Raw genomic sequence first — 15457 nt, 5'->3', positions numbered from 1 at the left:
TTCAGTAAGTTGGCTTTCTCAAGCAACCTAATAATAATAATGTTTAAATAGGATTTCAGTATGTTGGGATTCTCAAGCCAACCTAATAATAAGTTTAAATAGGATTTCAGTAAGTTAGCTTTCTCAAGCCAACCTAATAATAATAATAAGTTTAAATAGGATTTCAGTAAGTTGGCTTTCTCAAGCAACCTAATAATAATAATGTTTAAATAGGATTTCAGTATGTTGGGATTCTCAAGCCAACCTAATAATAAGTTTAAATAGGATTTCAGTTTTTGGCTTCCTCAAGCCAACCTAATAATAATAATGTTTCAATAGGATTTCAGTAAGTTGGCTTTCTCAAGCCAGGCAAATAAGTTTAAATGGGATTTCAGTAAGTTGGCTTTCTCAAGCCAACCTAATAATAATAATGTTTAAATAGGATTTCAGTATGTTGGGTTTCTCAAGCCAACCTAATAATAATAAGTTTAAATAGGATTTCATTAAGTAGGTTTTCTCAAGCCAACCTAATAAGTTTAAATAAGATTTCAGTAAGTTGGCTTTTCAAGCCAACCTAATAACAATAATAAGTTTAAATAGGATTTCAGTAAGTTGGCTTTCTCAAGCCAGCCTAATAAGTTTAAATAGGATTTCAGTAAGTTGGCTTTCTCAAGCCAACCTAATAATAATAATGTTTCAATAGGATTTCAGTATTTTGGGATTCTCAAGCCAACCTAATAATACGTTTAAATAGGATTTCAGTAAGTTTGCTTTCTCAAGCCAACCTAATAATAAGTTTAAATAGGATTTAAGTAAGTTGGCTTTCTCAAGCAACCTAATAATAATAATGTTTAAATAGGATTTCAGTAAGCTGGCTTTCTCAAGCCAGCCTAATAAGATTTAAATAGGATTTCAGTATGTTGGGATTCTCAAGCCAACCTAATAATAAGTTTAAATAGGATTTAAGTTTTTGGCTTCCTCAAGCCAACCTAATAATAATAATGTTTAAATAGGATTTCAGTAAGTTGGCTTTCTCAAGCCAGCCAAATAAGTTTAAATAAGATTTCAGTACATTGGCTTTCTCAAGCCAACCTAATAATAATAATGTTTAAATAGGATTTCAGTATGTTGGGATTCTCAAGCCAACCTAATAATAAGTTTAAATAGGATTTCAGTAAGTTTACTTTCTCAAGCCAACCTAATAATAAGTTTAAATAGGATTTCAGTAAGTTTACTTTCTCAAGCCAACCTAATAATAAGTTTAAATAGGATTTCAGTAAGTTTACTTTCTCAAGCCAACCTAATAATAAGTTTAAATAGGATTTCAGTATGTTGGGTTTCTCAAGCCAACCTAATAATAATAACAATGATTTTAAATAGGATTTCAGTAAGTTGGCTTTCTCAAGCCAACCTAATGAAAAGTTTATATAGAATATCAGTAGGTTGGCTTTCTCAAGCCAACCTAATGATAAGTTTAAATAGGATTTCAGTTATTTGGATTTCTCAAGCCAACCTAATAATAATAATGTTTAAATAGGATTTCAGTATGTTGGGTTTCTCAAGCCAACCTAATAATAATAAGTTTAAATAGGATTTCATTAAGTAGGCTTTCTCAAGCCAACCTAATAACAATAATAAGTTTAAATAGGATTTCAGTAAGTTGGCTTTCTCAAGCAACCTAATAATCATAATGTTTAAATAGGATTTCAGTATGTTGGGTTTCTCAAGCCAACCTAATAATAAGTTTAAATAGGATTTCAGGAAGTTGGCTTTCTCAAGCCAACCTAATAATATAGTTTAAATAGGATTTCAGTATGTTGGGTTTCTCAAGCCAACCTAATAATAATAAGTTTAAATAGGATTTCATTAAGTAGGCTTTCTCAAGCCAACCTAATAATAATAATAATGTTTAAGTAGGATTTCCGTATGTTGGGTTTCTCAAGCCAACCTAATAACAAGTTTAAATAGTATTTAAGTTATTTGGCTTTCTCAAGCCAACCTAATAATAATAATGTTTAAATAGGATTTGGGTTTCTCAAGCCAGCCTAATAAGTTTAAATAGGATTTCAGTAAGTTGGCTTTCTCAAGCCAACCTAATAAAAATAATGTTTAAATAGGATTTCAGTATGTTGGGATTCTCAAGCCAACCTAATAATAAGTTTAAATAGGATTTCAGTTTTTGGCTTCCTCAAGCCAACCTAATAATAATAATGTTTAAATAGGATTTCAGTATGTTGGGATTCTCAAGCCAGCCTAATAATAAGTTTAAATAGGATTTCAGTAAGTTGGCTTTCTCAAGCCAACCTAATAATAAGTTTAAATAGGATTTCATTAAGTTGGTTTTCTCAAGCCAACCTAATAAGTTTAAATAGGATTTCAGTAAGTTGGCTTTCTCAAGCAACCTAATAATAATAATAATAAGTTTAAATAGGATTTCATTAAGTAGGCTTCCTCAAGCCAACCTAATAATAATAATAATGTTTAAATAGGATTTCCGTATGTTGGGTTTCTCAAGCCAACCTAATAACAAGTTTAAATAGTATTTAAGTTATATGGCTTTCTCAAGCCAACCTAATAATAATAATGTTTAAATAGGATTTGGGTTTCTAAAGTCAACCTAATGATTAGTTTAAATAGGATTTCAGTATGTTGGGATTCTCAAGCCAACCTAATAATAAGTTTAAATAGGATTTCAGTTTTTTGGCTTCCTCAAGCCAACCTAATAATAATAATGTTTAAAAAGAATTTCAGTATGTTGGGATTCTCAAGCCAGCCTAATAATAAGTTTAAATAGGATTTCAGTAAGTTGGCTTTCTCAAGCCAACCTAATAATAAGCTTAAATAGGATTTCAGTAAGTTGGTTTTCTCAAGCCAACCTAATAAGTTTAAATAGGATTTCAGTAAGTTGGCTTTCTCAAGCAACCTAATAATAATAATGTTTAAATAGGATTTCAGTATGTTGGGATTCTCAAGCCAACCTAATAATAAGTTTAAATAGGATTTCAGTAAGTTGGCTTTCTCAAGCAACCTAATAATAATAATGTTTAAATAGGATTTCAGTATGTTGGGTTTCTCAAGCCAACCTAATAAGTTTAAATAGGATTTCAGTAAGTTGGCTTTCTCAAGCCAACCTAATAATAATAAGTTTAAATAGGATTTCATTAATTAGGCTTTCTCAAGCCAACCTAATAATAATAATAATGTTTAAATAGGATTTCAGTATGTTGGGTTTCTCACGCCAACCTAATAACAAGTTTAAATAGTATTTAAGTTATTTGGCTTTCTCAAGCCAACCTAATAATAATAATGTTTAAATAGAATTTGAATTTCTCAAGCCAACCTAATAATAATAAGTTTAAATAGGATTGCAGTATGTTTGCTTTCTCAAGCCAACCTAATAATAAGTTTAAATAGGATTTCAGTAAGTTGGCTTTCTCAAGCCAGCCTAATAAGTTTAAATAGGATTTCAGTAAGTTGGCTTTCTCAAGCCAACCTAATAATAATAATGTTATAATAGGATTTCAGTATGTTGGGATTCTCAAGCCAACCTAATAATAAGTTTAAATAGGATTTCAGTTTTTGGCTTCCTCAAGCCAACCTAATAATAATAATGTTTAAATAGGATTTCAGTATGTTGGGATTCTCAAGCCAGCCTAATAATAAGTTTAAATAGGATTTCAGTAAGTTGGCTTTCTCAAGCCAACCTAATAAGTTTAAATAGGATTTCAGTAAGTTGGCTTTCTCAAGCAACCTAATAATAATAATGTTTAAATAGGATTTCAGTATGTTGTCTTTTCAAGCCAAACTAATGACAATAATAAGTTTAAACATGATTTCAGTAAGTTGGCTTACTCGTGCCAACCTAATAATAATAATAATAATGATTTTAAATAGGATTTCAGTAAGCTGGCTTTCTCAAGCCAACCTAATGATAAGTTTAAACAGGATTTCAGTTATTTGTCTTTCTCAAGCCAACCTAATAATAACAATGTTTAAATAGGATTTCAGTATGTTGGGTTTCTCAAGCCAACCTAATAAGTTTAAATAGAATATCAGTAGGTTGGCTTTCTTTTTTTAATTTTTTATTTAGAGAAACAGGGACAGCGTACAATAAACATTAACCTCAAGGTGAAAGATGCATAGTACCAGGTTTTAGCTCAAGAGCTAATTTCCACCCGTAGTCCCTGGGCAGGCTGATGTTATAATAAAATACATAATACATCATACATAAATGAATAATACAATTTACATTGACCAAATAAATAATAATAAAAAATTCAAGTCATTACATGCACAACATCGGTCACATATGTTTCTCAAGCCAACCTAATGATAAGTTTAAATAGGATTTCAGTTATTTGGCTTTCTCAAGTCAACCTAATAATAATAATGTTTAAATAGGATTTCAGTATGTTGGGTTTCTCAAGCCAACCTAATAATAATAAGTTTAAATAGGATTTCATTAAGTAGGCTTTCTCAAGCCAACATAATAATAAGTTTATATAGGATTTCAGTTTTTTGGCTTTCTCAAGCCAACATAATAATAATAATGTTTAAATAGGATTTCAATATGTTGGGTTTCTCAAGCCAGCCTAATAATAATAAGTTTAAATAGGATTTCAGTAAGTTGGCTTTCTCAAGCCAGCCAAATAAGTTTAAATAAGATTTCAGTACATTGGCTTTCTCAAGCCAACCTAATAATAATAATGTTTAAATAGGATTTCAGTATGTTGGGATTCTCAAGCCAACCTAATAATAAGTTTAAATAGGATTTCAGTAAGTTTACTTTCTCAAGCCAACCTAATAATAAGTTTAAATAGGATTTCAGTAAGTTTACTTTCTCAAGCCAACCTAATAATAAGTTTAAATAGGATTTCAGTATGTTGGGTTTCTCAAGCCAACCTAATAATAATAACAATGATTTTAAATAGGATTTCAGTAAGTTGGCTTTCTCAAGCCAACCTAATGAAAAGTTTATATAGAATATCAGTAGGTTGGCTTTCTCAAGCCAACCTAATGATAAGTTTAAATAGGATTTCAGTTATTTGGATTTCTCAAGCCAACCTAATAATAATAATGTTTAAATAGGATTTCAGTATGTTGGGTTTCTCAAGCCAACCTAATAATAATAAGTTTAAATAGGATTTCATTAAGTAGGCTTTCTCAAGCCAACCTAATAACAATAATAAGTTTAAATAGGATTTCAGTAAGTTGGCTTTCTCAAGCAACCTAATAATCATAATGTTTAAATAGGATTTCAGTATGTTGGGTTTCTCAAGCCAACCTAATAATAAGTTTAAATAGGATTTCAGGAAGTTGGCTTTCTCAAGCCAACCTAATAATATAGTTTAAATAGGATTTCAGTATGTTGGGTTTCTCAAGCCAACCTAATAATAATAAGTTTAAATAGGATTTCATTAAGTAGGCTTTCTCAAGCCAACCTAATAATAATAATAATGTTTAAATAGGATTTCCGTATGTTGGGTTTCTCAAGCCAACCTAATAACAAGTTTAAATAGTATTTAAGTTATTTGGCTTTCTCAAGCCAACCTAATAATAATAATGTTTAAATAGGATTTGGGTTTCTCAAGCCAGCCTAATAAGTTTAAATAGGATTTCAGTAAGTTGGCTTTCTCAAGCCAACCTAATAAAAATAATGTTTAAATAGGATTTCAGTATGTTGGGATTCTCAAGCCAACCTAATAATAAGTTTAAATAGGATTTCAGTTTTTGGCTTCCTCAAGCCAACCTAATAATAATAATGTTTAAATAGGATTTCAGTATGTTGGGATTCTCAAGCCAGCCTAATAATAAGTTTAAATAGGATTTCAGTAAGTTGGCTTTCTCAAGCCAACCTAATAATAAGTTTAAATAGGATTTCATTAAGTTGGTTTTCTCAAGCCAACCTAATAAGTTTAAATAGGATTTCAGTAAGTTGGCTTTCTCAAGCAACCTAATAATAATAATAATAATAAGTTTAAATAGGATTTCATTAAGTAGGCTTCCTCAAGCCAACCTAATAATAATAATAATGTTTAAATAGGATTTCCGTATGTTGGGTTTCTCAAGCCAACCTAATAACAAGTTTAAATAGTATTTAAGTTATTTGGCTTTCTCAAGCCAACCTAATAATAATAATGTTTAAATAGGATTTGGGTTTCTAAAGTCAACCTAATGATTAGTTTAAATAGGATTTCAGTAAGTTGGCTTTCTCAAGCCAGCCTAATAAGTTTAAATAGGATTTCAGTAAGTTGGCTTTCTCAAGCCAACCTAATAATAATAATGTTTAAATAGGATTTCAGTATGTTGGGATTCTCAAGCCAACCTAATAATAAGTTTAAATAGGATTTCAGTTTTTGGCTTCCTCAAGCCAACCTAATAATAATAATGTTTAAAAAGAATTTCAGTATGTTGGGATTCTCAAGCCAGCCTAATAATAAGTTTAAATAGGATTTCAGTAAGTTGGCTTTCTCAAGCCAACCTAATAATAAGTTTAAATAGGATTTCAGTAAGTTGGTTTTCTCAAGCCAACCTAATAAGTTTAAATAGGATTTCAGTAAGTTGGCTTTCTCAAGCAACCTAATAATAATAATGTTTAAATAGGATTTCAGTATGTTGGGATTCTCAAGCCAACCTAATAATAAGTTTAAATAGGATTTCAGTAAGTTGGCTTTCTCAAGCAACCTAATAATAATAATGTTTAAATAGGATTTCAGTATGTTGGGTTTCTCAAGCCAACCTAATAAGTTTAAATAGGATTTCAGTAAGTTGGCTTTCTCAAGCCAACCTAATAATAATAAGTTTAAATAGGATTTCATTAATTAGGCTTTCTCAAGCCAACCTAATAATAATAATAATGTTTAAATAGGATTTCCGTATGTTGGGTTTCTCACGCCAACCTAATAACAAGTTTAAATAGTATTTAAGTTATTTGGCTTTCTCAAGCCAACCTAATAATAATAATGTTTAAATAGAATTTGAATTTCTCAAGCCAACCTAATAATAATAAGTTTAAATAGGATTGCAGTATGTTTGCTTTCTCAAGCCAACCTAATAATAAGTTTAAATAGGATTTCAGTAAGTTGGCTTTCTCAAGCCAGCCTAATAAGTTTAAATAGGATTTCAGTAAGTTGGCTTTCTCAAGCCAACCTAATAATAATAATGTTATAATAGGATTTCAGTATGTTGGGATTCTCAAGCCAACCTAATAATAAGTTTAAATAGGATTTCAGTTTTTTGGCTTCCTCAAGCCAACCTAATAATAATAATGTTTAAATAGGATTTCAGTATGTTGGGATTCTCAAGCCAGCCTAATAATAAGTTTAAATAGGATTTCAGTAAGTTGGCTTTCTCAAGCCAACCTAATAAGTTTAAATAGGATTTCAGTAAGTTGGCTTTCTCAAGCAACCTAATAATAATAATGTGTAAATAGGATTTCAGTATGTTGTCTTTTTCAAGCCAAACTAATGACAATAATAAGTTTAAACATGATTTCAGTAAGTTGGCTTACTCGTGCCAACCTAATAATAATAATAATAATGATTTTAAATAGGATTTCAGTAAGCTGGCTTTCTCAAGCCAACCTAATGATAAGTTTAAACAGGATTTCAGTTATTTGTCTTTCTCAAGCCAACCTAATAATAACAATGTTTAAATAGGATTTCAGTATGTTGGGTTTCTCAAGCCAACCTAATAAGTTTAAATAGAATATCAGTAGGTTGGCTTTCTTTTTTTAATTTTTTATTTAGAGAAACAGGGACAGCGTACAATAAACATTAACCTCAAGGTGAAAGATGCATAGTACCAGGTTTTAGCTCAAGAGCTAATTTCCACCCGTAGTCCCTGGGCAGGCTGATGTTATAATAAAATACATAATACATCATACATAAATGAATAATACAATTTACATTGACCAAATAAATAATAATAAAAAATTCAAGTCATTACATGCACAACATCGGTCACATATGTTTCTCAAGCCAACCTAATGATAAGTTTAAATAGGATTTCAGTTATTTGGCTTTCTCAAGCCAACCTAATAATAATAATGTTTAAATAGGATTTCAGTATGTTGGGTTTCTCAAGCCAACCTAATAATAATAAGTTTAAATAGGATTTCATTAAGTAGGCTTTCTCAAGCCAACCTAATAAGTTTAAATAGGATTTCAGTAAGTTGGCTTTTTCAAGCCAACCTAATAACAATAATAAGTTTAAATAGGATTTCAGTAAGTTGGCTTTCTCAAGCCAGCCTAATAAGTTTAAATAGGATTTCAGTAAGTTGGCTTTCTCAAGCCAACCTAATAATAATAATGTTTAAATAGGATTTCAGTATGTTGGGATTCTCAAGCCAACCTAATAATAAGTTTAAATAGGATTTCAGTAAGTTGGCTTTCTCAAGCCAACCTAATAATAAGTTTAAATAGGATTTCAGTAAGTTGGCTTTCTCAAGCAACCTAATAATAATAATGTTTAAATAGGATTTCAGTATGTTGGGTTTCTCAAGCCAACCTAATAATAAGTTTAAATAGGATTTCAGTAAGTTGGCTTTCTCAAGCCAACCTAATAATAATAATGTTTAAATAGGATTTCAGTATGTTGGGATTCTCAAGCCAACCTAATAATAAGTTTAAATTGGATTTCAGTAAGTTGGCTTTCTCAAGCCAACCTAATAATAATAATAATAATGATTTTAAATAGCGTATCAGTAGTTTGGCTCTTTCAAGCCAACCTAATAAGAAAACTAATGAAAACAATAGGGGTCTTTCGCCCCTTAAGGGCTTGACCCCGAAATATAATAATAATAATAATACGAATAAAACGAATGAAAACAATAGGGCTCTTTCGACCCTTCGGGGCTTGACCCCTAATAATAATAATAAGAAGAATACTTACGAAAACAAAAGATGTCTTTTGCCCCATCGAGGCTTGAACACTAATAACAATAATAATAAGAAAACTAGCGATAACAATCAGGGACTTTCACCCCTTCGGGGCTTGACCCCTAATAAGAAAACTAACAAAACTACAGGGGTCTTTTGCCCCTTCGGGGCTTGACCCCTAATTAATAAGGATTAATATCGCCGGGACACCACCCTGGAATCAGGGACTAATTACCTGAGAGTATTGCAGTCTCACTACAGGATTGTTCCCATAGGAAAGTCGACATCCGGAGATGGCTTCTGCCTGCTTAACGTGTCTCCACTTGTAGGATAACTTAGGGACAAAGCGGGCTCTATCGCCAACTTATCTGCTCGCCAAATTTGTGTGAGGGTATGTTTGTGAGGGGTTGTGCGTATGTGCGGTTAGTACGGGAGAAAGAGAAAAGAGTGATGGCACCGAAGCCAGTTTTAGCAATTGTGGGAGTGAAGGCAACCATTAGTTTATCACTCAGAGATGCGGTGAATGGCTCCTAATCCGTCCGCCGCAGTCATTGGTTCTTTAATGGATAAACTCAGTGTGCTTGTCTCACCTATGATGGCGGAACTGCACAAATAATCCAACATGGTTAGACGACAACACAGCAAATCTCATTCGTGGTAACAGTGTTACAGTAATACCTTTAGAGTATTATAAGCAGCAATGAGTGGACTCGGCGGTCCATAAACTGTACAAGCAATAACCTTGATACACAAGAATAACACACTACAATAATCTATCTCTGCCCAGACGTAAACCTTTTACTTGAGTCATGTTAGGCCGTTCCTCGCACTGTCGGCTGGCGGTACAGTGGCTGATCCTCGGCGGGCTTGTAGAGAAATCAGTTAAATTGACTCGGTTGAAGAGGGAAGACAAATCTTCCTGCAGGCAAATGGGTGAGACGCTGTAAGGCGGGTGCCAGCGAGTCTGGTCTATTCCTCGAGAAAACAAAAGGCTCTCATGAGAATTAACGTTTGAACTCTCTCTTGCATACGTAATAGCAACATCCGAGACACAGCACACAGTGCAGCTCGCATCTCAATTCTACAGTCTCATCATCTCCCCCCTCACTTAATGCTCACTAAAAACCTATGCAATATTAAATGTGTACAAAAAGTAAATATACATGTTTGGTACCATTTAAAGTGTCTCAGTGCACCTGGTAAACTGGTTTCATTCTCCCAGCCATAATAAAAAGCTAAAAGAAGTTCTAAAATATGAGAAATGTGGTGTGCCCCTTAAAGGTGTGCCCTCCCATCCTACATACAAACTACCTCCTGTATGTAAATCTACAGGAATCAAGAATCCATTCAATTAAAAAATCTGATCCCACAGTTGTGAATCCCTCAATATGGGACCAAAATCTAATTATAATGACAGACACCACCATTTGGTAAGCATATTGAATTATCTGGGTTTATAAGGAAAATGGGCAAAAGATTTGAGGAGTCTGTAGGTAGACTTCCCACACGATCGCTGAGTGTAGTTTTCGTACCAGGTAAATATTTCTATAAATTCCTCGATTTCCAAATTGTTGTGATTATATTTGATTGATCGATGATTTTACTCTATGAATTGGATTTTGAATTATTGTTCTATTTACCTGGTCAATAAATTGTAAACATTTGATTTTATTCTGACTTACTCTGGAATTGTTTCCCCAAACAGATTAAATGATTTGTATGTGTACCGCAAGTCTGCGTGAGATTAGTGACAACTAATATTTGGTATCAATTCAAGTGTACTTGGTTTGCAAAGACAAAAAGGGAATTTCCGTTTAGAACAGCAAATGCTGCTTGACCAATCTAAATTCGGGTGTGTCTTACCTCTGTTTTAATTTGATGTTTCTCCAGATAAGTGTACGCAGGAAACCATGAATGTCCAATCCAAAGCTATTACAAGAGAAGTTATGTTGGTCAACTTACATCTGTAATAGTGGCCGTGACCTCTACTGAAGAAAACATTAAGTTAAATTCAAGTGTATGCAATTCTATGGGGGCTATACTGAAGTATCTTTGATTGTGTAAATGTGACCGATCTTAGGTATATAACAATTACCTCTGTTTGATGATCCAAAGCTGATGAGCTTGTGAGCGTGAGACCCGCATAAAAGAGAAAAACATGCTAGGACCTCAAAGCGACATAGTTTCCTAATCTGAACGGGTAAAATATAATTAAAGAGTTAAAAAGAATAATCAAACATTCGCTCACTTTTAATGATGCTCAGATATCATTAAAACCTTTTTCATTTATGGAGTCAGATGAAATAACGAGGTAATACATAAGAGAAAATGTATTTCAATTAATCTTGTTGTGTTGCGTAAAAGGAAAGACAGTAATGTGCAGAGACCTTCACCCGTATTATTGGAGACCACCATTGGACCGATAAACGGGCTTACAAAGTGGTGACCTCGAAGTGATCTCGCAACCAGACGAGCAAGTGATAGGTGATCTTCTCACCTATCTCCAGCTGCTGTGGTAAGTCAATCTTTTTTTGCCTTTTAGAAGTGTTGAGGGAAAGATTGTTTGCACCTCACATATAGACACATTTTTAGTACGGGTCGGAATACCCTCTATTTAGACCAGAACCGAAAAATCCGGTAGCCATAAGAATTAGACGGGAAACATGTCTTTCCAGAGAAAGCACAGCAACAGTATAGATGAGGATATAATGGAGATTCTAGGAATGCAATTAAAAAGTTTTTAAAAAACAGGTAGCGCAACACAGAGGTATCAGTCCATTCGAACTCATGACTGGATGAGTCATGAAGCTGCCCATAGACCCAGAAATGACCCCAGCAGGCCTGGGGCCTCTCATGATTGCAACTCAACAATCTGTGTGTGACAACCGCCAAAGGAAGGGATGGAAACAGGCGTCAGCTTTAGGTGTAAGCTTTTTATTTTTACTAAATATATACATATAAATTTATCACAGTCTTTCTTGGACGGGTTGTCGGGCTTCCCATGCTCCGTCGCTGCTGCACTTTTATGCCGCTCTCCTCATGTTACTGAAATCAGACACAGGTGTTAGTCATCATTTAGCTCAGGTGTGAGCGCCCTTACCGCTTTTCTCTCCCGGACGGGCGCTTGACCATGCCCCCGCTGCCACACTGTGCTAAAGCAATTATGAGAGAGGTGTGTTTATGCATGGTTTTTGAAAAAACTAACATTTTAAGTCACTGAAATAAGGCCATATAACACATACTAAACATTTGTCCAGAAGCCTTTTGAGAACTGGATCTAGGCTACAAGATCCAGTTTCTTTTACTCATGTAAAATCCTGAAACAAATCTGTAAAGGTGATGTGTGTAATTATTAATTGTAACTATTTTGGTAAAGGGGCCACATTGGGCTGTAAGTAGTGCATAGGGGGCCACGTTGTATTGCTTTTGAGATACAAGGTTCTGCATTGATTTGGTTTTTGTATCTTTTAAGCCAAGAAATAGTTGTGTACTCAATTTTCTGAAGTGTATCTGTGACTAATGGGACTATTCTGCAATTACCTAAAGTATATATTGCTCTAAAAAGATTGATAATTTTCTATCAGGTATTAAAAAACGGAATAAAGGCGGAGATTCTAAATTTATTTAGCTATCTCTACTTCCCTGTTAATTTATTATTCAGTTTTAATAATAATAATTTAAAAACAAATTATAGAACGTTTAATGTGTGTCGCAAAGCGGGCGAGTTTACTTATTTGTTTTCTAAACCTTTACACGTTTAAATGCTAAATGAGTCATGATGCGACACTCAACAGAATAACACAGGCTGCATGACAAAGATAAATGATTACTGCAAGAGTTACATTAACATACAGGTGCGAAGGGACTTCAACGTTTGCATGTCAAAGATTACCCCTCCGCTTGTCAATGATGCCGATATCTACTTTTATATTTAATTTAATCACTGAGAAGGTTTACCTGCAAAATTAGTAGCACCAAACATCACAAGCAGCCTCAAGAATTGACAGAGAGTGGCCGTATAACACTTTTCCTTGAGCAGAATATTAAACTACAGATCGCTAAGTTTGTTCAAAGGGTTTGCAATGCATGGTTGCTAGATTGCACAAAATAAGAATATTTCCAATTTGTGCAAGTATAAATCTCAAACTGGGGGTGTTTCGTCTCTTATCTGGCAACCCTGAGCATGTTAAATGCTTGTTGAGTAGCGTTAGGTCCCAATGCAAGTTAACTGAAATATCCAATGAAAAATAAAAACTATTTTACGATAAATGAGCAACCCTGTTGCTGGACACATTAAACCATGTGGAGGGCCTGATCCAGCCCGCAGGCCGTATGTTGCCCATGTCTGCTTTAGCTGTTTGCGACGGCAGTCCTAAATAGTCTATCACTTGGGCGGCCGCCGAAATGTATTCAATGGGATAACCATGGCATTGCTCTTTCACTGCTGTCCGTGACCCAGTCCGAATAGACCAGTTGAGAAACACTGCTTTAACTCACACACACAATCATGTCAGACCCCCTCACCTCACTTCTCTCAGACATTTTCTCCACTGCGTGCGCATGCATGCGTGTGTGTGTGTGTGTCACAAGTTGACTTGTCTGACAGGCAGACAAGGAATAAAGGAGATATGCACGCGCATATGAGATTCTCCTTCCGTTTGCATTTTTTTCTCAGTACTGCAGATAAGCAAATGTACATGGTATGATAACCGTCAATTTTCAAACCGTGGTATACCGTGAAAACGGTAAGTGAAAGAACAATATGTTTTCACGGCACAGTCCATTTACCATTTGCATTCATCGTTAGAAATAATACGTTTCAGAAATATGTTCGTGAACACAGAGACTGCTGAAAGCTCACCCTTTTTATTATTCTTTATTTTACAAAAGCACAAGGTTTTGTTGTTATTGTGAGTGTACACAAATAAAAGTAGACCCTTTATAGTCTCTAATGATGTCTTACACTTATCTGTATACCCAAAAATGATGGAGTATTTTAAGTTGTTTCCGCTGTAATGACGAAAATATCCAGCAGGACGTGCCGGCGCGTCCATCGACCCCAGAGGGTTAAGGATCGGGCAGTTAAAAACCCAATAGAGGCCATTTACATAGAATGTTTAAAGGCATAACAGCCAAAAACAGCCTGTTTAGATGAAATTACTCTGATGTTATACCAAAGTCAACAGCGCTTCCGGGTTCTTTAGAGCAGCAAATTTCAATGTTGGATATGGGCTGCACTGCAGTTTTAATAATCTTCTAAGTATTATATCTTATTATAATGTTTTTAACATCACTAAAAGTTATTATAAAGAAAAAAATATTTATTTTCTTTCTGATCTATTGGCAAAACAATCTTGGTTCAATAGGCCTGTATTATTATATCAGACATGTAATGCTTGATGAATATACATCCTCACATCCTCACACCCGTAACACACTTCTAAGGCCTGTGAAACATGGCATGAAAATAAAAAATACCATCAGACATGCAATATGTATTTTAACTGCTTAAAGTTTTAACCCACATACAGAAAATAATATCTGACTTCAATATCATCATATTCAAACTAAGCCATTTTCAACTGAACGTCTAGGTTACTGTAGTAACCCCTGTTCCCTGATGGAGGGAACGAGACATTGTGTCGATGTTGTGACACTAGGGGTCTCTCTTGAGAGCTTCGGTTGCCTCTGAAGGGAATCGTGCATCTGTTTAGTCAGGTTTTGCACTGAGGAGCCGAGAATAAGGTTCGGCCGTTACAGCGGTTGGTACAGTGTTGTGGCAAGAGGGACACAACATCTCGTTCCATTGTCCCATGTTACATGAACTACTGATGCACTCCCATGAGAGGAACAGACATGGCCTGGGAAGATTCAACCTACAGGCACCTCTAAGGAACCTGATGATCAGGTCGTGCATCCCTAAGGTGAGCCGATAAGTGGCTACATACACCTTCAAGGTGGAGGTGGACAGCTGCCCGTCCAATCTCTCCTGCTGGAATGAGAGCACTGACCCGACTGTGCACCCCTGCGGGTCTTCTGATTGGGAAGAGCACCAGTTTGTGAACAGACGGCACTTTAGGGGGTAGAGCTGCATGGTAGAGGGAGATCTGGGATCGTGTCTACGACAGATGGTGGTAGGCCACTTTGATCTTCCGCGTCATGTCCAAGGGCCAGACATGGAGGTTCCAGAGGTCTGGGTACAGATGCCAGAGGATCCATCGTCCCTGAGAAAGAAGGTCCTTCCTCAGGGGAATCCGCCAGGGAGGTGCTGTCACGAGGAGCGTGAGGTCCGAGAGCCAATTCTGAGTGGGCCAGTAAGGAGCCACTAAAATAACTTGTTTCTCATCCTCCCTGACCTTGCACAGAACCTGTGCAAGGTCAGGGGGGGAAACGCGTATTTGCACAGCCCCCAGGGCCATCTGTGTGCCAGCACATCTGTCCCGAGAGGAGCCTCCGATAGGGAGTACCAGAGCAGGCAATGGGAGTTTTCCTGGGAAGCAAACAGGTCTACCTGTGCTTCACCATATTGGTCCCAAATCAGCTGGACCACATGGGGGGTGGAGCTTCCACTCTCCACTGAGTGTCGCGACAGCATGTTA

This window comes from Xyrauchen texanus, chromosome 2 (assembly GCF_025860055.1).
Source record: "Xyrauchen texanus isolate HMW12.3.18 chromosome 2, RBS_HiC_50CHRs, whole genome shotgun sequence".
Lineage (NCBI taxonomy): Eukaryota > Metazoa > Chordata > Actinopteri > Cypriniformes > Catostomidae > Xyrauchen > Xyrauchen texanus.
Note: the sequence above shows the minus strand (reverse complement) of the source record.